Source organism: Agelaius phoeniceus, chromosome 6 (assembly GCF_051311805.1).
Source record: "Agelaius phoeniceus isolate bAgePho1 chromosome 6, bAgePho1.hap1, whole genome shotgun sequence".
Classification (NCBI taxonomy): Eukaryota; Metazoa; Chordata; class Aves; order Passeriformes; family Icteridae; genus Agelaius; species Agelaius phoeniceus.
The window spans coordinates 36,370,556-36,378,168 of record NC_135270.1 but is presented as its reverse complement, the minus strand read 5'-3'; the positions used below and the strand labels follow the sequence as shown (position 1 = coordinate 36,378,168).

Genomic DNA, 7,613 nt, shown 5'->3' with positions numbered 1-7,613 from the left:
GCCATTTTGCCAGCACCTGTCATTCTTGCAAAATTTCAGACCCACTTGTAAGAGTGATGATATATTATATCCTCTTCTATCAAACAGTTGTCCAGCAAGTCAATCAAATATGCAGCAAGTCAATGAGAAAAGCTTCATTTTCAATCATCTACTGCATTTTCGCTGTTTGGACAAACAGTAAGACATTTCTAGTCATTCAATATGCAGACATATTATCAAATGCATTCTTTTTTCCAACAGTGAAAAAAATACCCATAAAGGTGAAATCCACAGCAGCAGTAAAATTGACACCATTTTTATGTAATACACTAAACAGTACACTGATCAGAGTGACAGGGAAACCATCTTATTATTTTATTGTGCAAACCCCCTTCTCCCCACTCCCAAGAGGTGGGTCAAAGAACTAGTTTGTAACAATATTCTCAGTTGTTTAAGTAGACCTTCAATAACTGTTCACAGTTATTTCACTTGCATGAAGTGCACGTGAAAAATGACGTGTAAATGTCTGTCAGGTGTCTTCCTATGCTTAGACTAAACCAGGGAACAGGAGAAGAGAGAAAGAAATAGGTTCATACCTGGCAACCTGTTACTTGTTAGTGCATGGCTTCAGTATAGGGTGCAGGTACTATGTTATTTGTTCATAAGCGAGATGCGTAAGTGGACCTTTCTGTTCAGGAGGAACAATCAGAAGGCCGAAAATAACTTACAAGAAGTTATTGTACTGGGGGGGCATTAAAATAAATTATGTAAGTTTCAGTAACATATGGGAGTCATGTCCTTGTTGAATACCCTCCTCTAATAGGAAAAACACCAGCCCCAAAATCCTTGATAAGATGATGCACGGTTGTTTGGCGATCCTGAGTCCCAAGATTTAAGATCAAAGGCCAGTCCAAACAGGTGGAACACTCCAGTCAGGCAAATGTAGCAATTGGGCCTAATTGAAAGAAGAAAAACATACTGAGAAAAGATTCAGGAACTAAAGCAGGAATCAACTCAAGGCATGAATGCAAACTCCAAGACAACAGCATTAACCTGCAGTAGATCTTCTGAGCAGCAGTCAATCAGTGCAACTTAACTACTGGCTGCTCTGCTGTCATGTGGAGCTGGCAATATCCAAAGGCTTCATGCAAATGAAAAATAAAGTGATTGTAGATGGATAGACAGCTTAACAGAGTAGTAACTATACAAAAGTATCAAAAGTATTTTTAATATTTTGCTATGCACTATAACAAATAAATGGGGCATGGTCAATGAAACTTCAAAGGAGGAAAGAGGGTTTTGTAAATGTAGTGCAAAAACAGGAGAAAAAAACATGCCTGTTCAAAAAGTTAGGTTAACAAAAGAGATTAGAATCATCGACTGCATCAACTGATATTGTCACATAAAATATTAATGGTGTTTAAGGGAGAATCAAATTGAATGTGGTTACAGGCTTCAGTGACAGGCAGGACAGCAAATGTTTCCCAGTTATCAAAAAGAAGTGTGAGACAGGAGTAATTAAGGGCTCTGTGCTAGTTTCTCTAGGCTTGAAGCATTGTTAGAGGAATTGTGAAAGTGACAGGAGAATTTTAATTTTGGAGAAAGCCACATCTGTAAAACAAAGGCAATTTTTCAGAAAGGAAAGTTAAACATAATCTTACAGGGGAAAATGTAAACTTAGAAGTGTCATGACCCATTCTAGGCCTGTCCAAACCAATTCAAATCCAGCATGAAGCTGATTTCTACCATCTTTGGGGTCACTGGCATCACCAGCAATAACAAATGCCAAATAAATGACAGTCAGATATCACAAACATTTATAGAAACAATGGCTACCTTCCTGGCCAACTTTAAAAACCCAGGACTTTGGAAATTACTCGCATACACCTCTGCAACTTACAGTGAAAGCCAGGCCATTTCTTCAGATTCATCTCAATCATTTAAACACTAAGGTTGTCTCCGAGCTGACCAAACGACTACACTGACCTGAGAAATAAGCATTTCTCAGTTTGAAGAAGTGTTGAAGTTTCATTGGTTTTGTGGTTTGTTCCCTTCCTGGAAGAGAGAAAATGTGGCTGGAATGTTGTAAGCAATAACAGAATTTGATGAAAGCCTTTATTTCCAACTCAAAGCCATTCTCTTTTGAAAATTGATTTCAGCTGATGTATTAGCTATTGTTTGTGTGGTATTCCTTTACTCACTGTCAAAAATATAAAATATCCATAACTGATTTTCCTCGGTTTAATGCACTTAAGGTGAAATACACCTTAAGAATGATAGAACTCTTATTGTCACAAAGAAAAGTTTAAACACTTCAAATTGTATCCTACAAACTTTGTTTATCTTGAGGAATATCTTTTCATCTGTGGAATGGGTACAGAAAACTGAATGGTAATATATTTTCAAATGGGAATACTCACACCAGCAACTCACCTTTATTGCAAGTTATGTTTGATTAAACAATTGGTCTATTCATACAGATATTTAGTATTCATACAGATATTTAGTAGCATATTAGAGCCATTTAGTAGCAAACACAAGTCCCAAAAAACTTTTCTGCTATTTTCAGTATATACTACAGAAATATAGTATTACTATCCCCTATTCTTTTTTCATAAACTGCTATGGTAACTGAGGATTAGCTGAATATATGACATGAGTATACTGTAATTTCTCTTTGTAAAATAAACAAAAGTAAGCAAGGTCTTTAATGATATTTATACCTTTAACATTTTCAATTCAACTCTAAACTTTAGAGATTAAGGTTGCATATTGCATCTTGAGATAATACTCTAGCATTTTATATACATAGAAATATATATCTGTAAAGCTCTTAAAAACAACTCTAATAACAATACTAATAATAGTAAATATTAAAACATATACTCTACATAATACTACGTAGAGAAAGCAAGGTCATGTCACAATTCTAAAACAGCTCTCAAAAAGCCCTGTGAGTCTTATCCAATAGTGTTTTAGTAGCACTTGTTATGTTTCCCAACATCTGATGATTAGTTTCACTACGTATAATAAACACAGTCATCCATTGCCTTAGGTATTAAAGGCAAGAGGGGGAGATCTTTAAGAGGAGAGGAGACCTTCCCTCTGTTCCACACAGGAAAAGCCATTGGAAACTGTCTAGCTGTTTCAGCAGTGCACATTCCAAGACAAAAGCAAGGTTTTGTCTCTCTCTCCATTCTTCAACACACTGCAAAGTGTGCAGTGAATGATGTTCTGCTGTAACAAGGAAAAACATGTAACTTTCAAAACAGTTTTCTTGCTTTGGAGAGAACTCAAAGAGCACCACAAAGATCAGAAGCCATTAATTAAACCCTAGCAAACCACAAGGCAGTCAGATCCTCACTGTATATGGCCTGAACAAATACTTGGTGGTAGGTGTGGGTCTCTACAGTAATGGCAGCAAAATACAGGCTTTTGTGAAAAGTAATAATTGTGTCAGTTCCACATTCACCAGAGAAGCAAATGGATGACATCACTGGAGCAAAACTAATAATCTGAACAACTCAGCAACCCCGTGGCACATGAACTGCCCTTGCCTCAAATCTCAGGAGAAGGGATCCGTGCTACCAGTAGGGTAGGTACCTTGGGAGATGAGTGCAATAAAGTCTTGTGTAATAAAAAGCTGTTTCTGCCTACAGTATCTTCTGAAGCAAGGGAAATTTTAATTTTTGGGAGACATAGGTTGCTTTTTAGAGGAGTAAGTCCAAATACCTGACTGAGGTCTTTCATGACACTCTGCATCTGAGCAGTCTGGGATGCAGTCGAAAGATAGATTTAAAAGAAAAAAATAAATTTGACTTTACAATACTCCATATGCACATTACTGCTAACATAGCCAGACTTAAAAGTTTTTTAAAGTTGGTGCACATCATTATTACAGTTAGAAATTTTGTATTACAGCTGCATTTACAGCTCCAAAGAGAATATTTAGTGAATAGAACTATAACGTGATGCATAGAAACAGAAGGAAAAAAATGGTATCAGTGTTTCAGAAAATGGTGGCAGTAAATCTGTAGTTAAGTCAGGGACAGATTTTACAAGGGCTATTCCTTCTTGGCTGAACCTCCTCTCCTAAGAGTAATATTGTGCTTTTTTAATTGAATGCATATCTTTACCTTCAAAAAGAGAATCTGGAAAATGTTGCCTTTCTAACTGCCGTGATGCAACATACCTAATAGTACATATACATAGCAGAATGCATTCTGTTTAATTTTGTGGTTGATAGTAAACTTACCTACTTCTGCTAAAGTAATTCCATTTGTAATAGATTAAGGAACAGATTAAGGTCATTTATTACTTAAACAGAAGATAGCATTTATAGACACTTCAAAATTCAAAGTAATTTTCTCCAAACTCATATAGTTTTAAGGAAGTTAGTGAGTAATACCTCCATACACTTTTTTTCACTTTCTCAGACTCATTAGTGTTAGGCAAATTCACAACTTGTGATAGTATTGTTGTTCTTGCTTTGGCTGTCATGTTTTTTTGGTATTTTGTTGAGAGTCCAAAAGTCAGGTGCCAGTCTCTCACACTGAGAAAGTGCATTCATTCTGTTTAACCAATACAAAACTATGCAAACCTCCATATGCAGGAATTTATGTGTATATAAGGCTACAAATGTCATACTAATATGTTATGAATATATATACTAATATATTCAATTTTTAAACATTTAATTCCTTTTTTTACATAAGACACAAGTAAAGCAATAGAGATATAAGTTTAATTTTTATTCAGTTTAATTTTTTTTTCAGAAGAATGCATTAGGTGCTTCATTTAATATTTCTAATTTCCAGGATGGAAGTGGAGGAGTTGTCTCAGGAATAGGTTCCCAGTTGTTGTAGATATCATTGGAGTACACAGAGTACACACCACAGCACAAATATGAAAGTGCTTTGTGTCAGATGGAGTACGTAAACTAAGCTGAAAGCCAAAACCTCAGCCAGGCAAAGACTCAGCCTTGGAGACAAAGAACATAACATCAACATTTCCTTAAATCCTGTCAATTATAAAAGTTATTGATAGTCTCATTTGAAGTGCCTTGCTTGGAAATTCAGGTATAAAACAGAAGAAATGTCTTGGTAGACAGAAAAATTCAATGTGTAAAAGCAACCTCTGCTTAACTTAGCTTTCAGAATTTGTAAATAAATTTAGCTATTTAAACTATGTCTCATGTTATGTTGATTCTCCGCTTTCATAATAAATCCTGCCCCTCAAGGATATCTGTATCCAAAGTACCTATGCCGTAATGTAGACTATAATAGCCCTCTGTGTTAGGAGGAACAGGGACAGAAATAGATACTGTATGACTAAATGCTGATTGACAGTTCCTTCACATGCTCAACTCTTCTCAAACAAAACTGCAATAAAAAGACTTTGTATCACACTACTCAAGAGATAGTAAAATGTGTAAACAACTGTAACCCTGTGGAAGAAAAAATATACTTTATTATTATCATGACACACTGAAACATTATTTTTCAAATACATTAGCCAGAGATCAAATTATTCAGTGTCTAATGAGAAAGGAAGTGTTCCTTCTCAATTACCCATTAAAATGCTATTTCTAACAAAAAAAAAATCACATGGAAGACTGTTACTATGTAAATACTTAAAGGAAAATATTTTCATGGCATGTGAGAAAGAAACAAGAGGAAAACAGTAGAAAGACAGTGGCTGAAACGTCTGCCAGGTACATATCCAAGACAGCTTAAAAGCCCTTATGAAATGAAACCTAGCTTTTGAAGCTGTCAGAGTTTACCACTTTGATACATTATTGTACAAGTCTGAAGAATTCCTTGACAGAAGAACTTTTATAAAGAGCAGCTGAGACACTAGGAAAAGCATAGGGAGCCTCTCTCACAAAATAATGGTTTATAATCACACACATAATAAAGAAATGTATCATCTTAGTGACTGACAGACACTCATAAGTGCACAGGCAAGACAACTGGAACCACCACAACTGGCTCTCAAGGCTGGCAAAAGACCTATCAACATTTCTATCAGAAATAAGACCATTTACAAATTGGTGCCCCAATTCTCTCTAACCCCTGCCCTATATGCTTCCTGTATTTCATTATCTTGTGTTAAAGCCTAAGAAATAAGTACTAGGTGGAAACATCTAGTCTATTAGAGAGCTTTAAATGAAGGCTGAAAAGATCTTAAAACATAAAATAATTTAAACAATTAAAAATTAAAAAAAAAGTTTGGGGTTTTTTTTTGTCCATAGGCAACAACATGTTTTTCTTGAAGAATAAAAGGCCCAAGAATAAATAGAAAAAAAACCTAGATAGTTCATGTAACTGGGAATATTATATGAATGCTTTTTAAGAGCTCAGTAAGATCATTATCAGCAACACTGCAAGGTAATCTTTGAGGACCATATAAATAGAAGGGGAGCCTTTAAGTGCAAAAAGAATGAAACATGCAAAACTCTTCTAAAAAGAAGGTAATAAAATAAGTACATTTCCTATAAATGAGCATGCAGGTAGATAATAACTGGACAAATGGGCAAAACAAAACCTTACTAAGGACCATAAAAATTAAAAGACATCCTGCTCCTTTAACAAATTGAAGACAGTTCCTTGGTGCAGAAAACTTTTGGTCTGACCAGATGCAACCACTTAGGATCAGCAGCAGGACTAGGTAAATAAATCTGAAAATGCTACCAAAGATCCTAAAGATGGATTAAGCCAGCCATATATTCCCAAGTATAGTTACAAAAAAACCCCCAAAAAAACAAAACAAAAAAAAAAAAAAAAAAACAAACCAAAAAAAAAAAAAAACAACCCAAAAGACATTTTATTTTACCAAAATTGTGATTGTTTCTGTATTTATTATTAGACCCAAAATTTCCATGTTTGACTTATGATGCTTCTCTTGAGAAACCAATTTTAGTGTTACGCCAGTAGAAATTGTGTTGCCCTCCAGGGAGATGAGAATCGGTAGATAAAGGCTCAGGTCTCTTCTCACCAAAGATTCTAAGCATGTTTCATGACTAAATTTGTGGTAATTAGAAATAATTTACTAAATTTAGTAGCTCATGCCTCTAATACCAACTACTTTTGAAGCTGTGACAAATGGAACACAATCTCACCTTTCCCCACTCCACCAAATTCAGTGGAATTTGAGTTTACATAAGATTTCTGTGAAGTTGGTACACACAGGGCCAGGAAGACTCTACAGTCATAAGGGTGAAAGTGTAAGCAAAGATAGAGCAAATAGAAGCTAATTATCAACTACTGTCAATTATCCTTCACTATTTTCTCCTATTCTTTGTTGTGTGATTTTCCAAATGGCATTCTCTTGATCAAAGTAGACACCTTTCAACCATGCAAGGACATGCACTCAAACCCTAGAGCAACAAATAAATCATAACAATCAAAAAAGTAACTGAAAAATCAGACAAAATTCAGACTAAAACAACCTGTGCTTTCACCTATGACATTATTCAAGTATTACTAGAATGTAGTAGATGTACTTGAAAACAAAGTTCCTTTGTACCATTTAATAACCTGACAATATAATCTCACCTACCAAATCTTGGAGCACATCATCTACTGCTTCTTAAACAATCATGTAATAGAGCTATCACGTATGCAGGTTTTATG

General features: G+C 35.2%; 1 long non-coding RNA gene across 1 annotated transcript in view; it reads right to left on the bottom strand.

Moving 5' to 3' along the window:
* Positions 1-279: 279 nt before the first annotated feature.
* The window catches only part of LOC143694369 (uncharacterized), a 29,293-nt gene continuing 21,959 nt past the window's right edge, over positions 280-7,613 (bottom strand). The window contains exons 3-4 of the long non-coding RNA XR_013182826.1: positions 1,880-2,034; positions 280-934 (exon numbers count right to left, since the gene is read on the bottom strand). This is a non-coding gene — a long non-coding RNA (uncharacterized LOC143694369). The remainder of the gene's footprint in view (positions 935-1,879; positions 2,035-7,613) is intronic.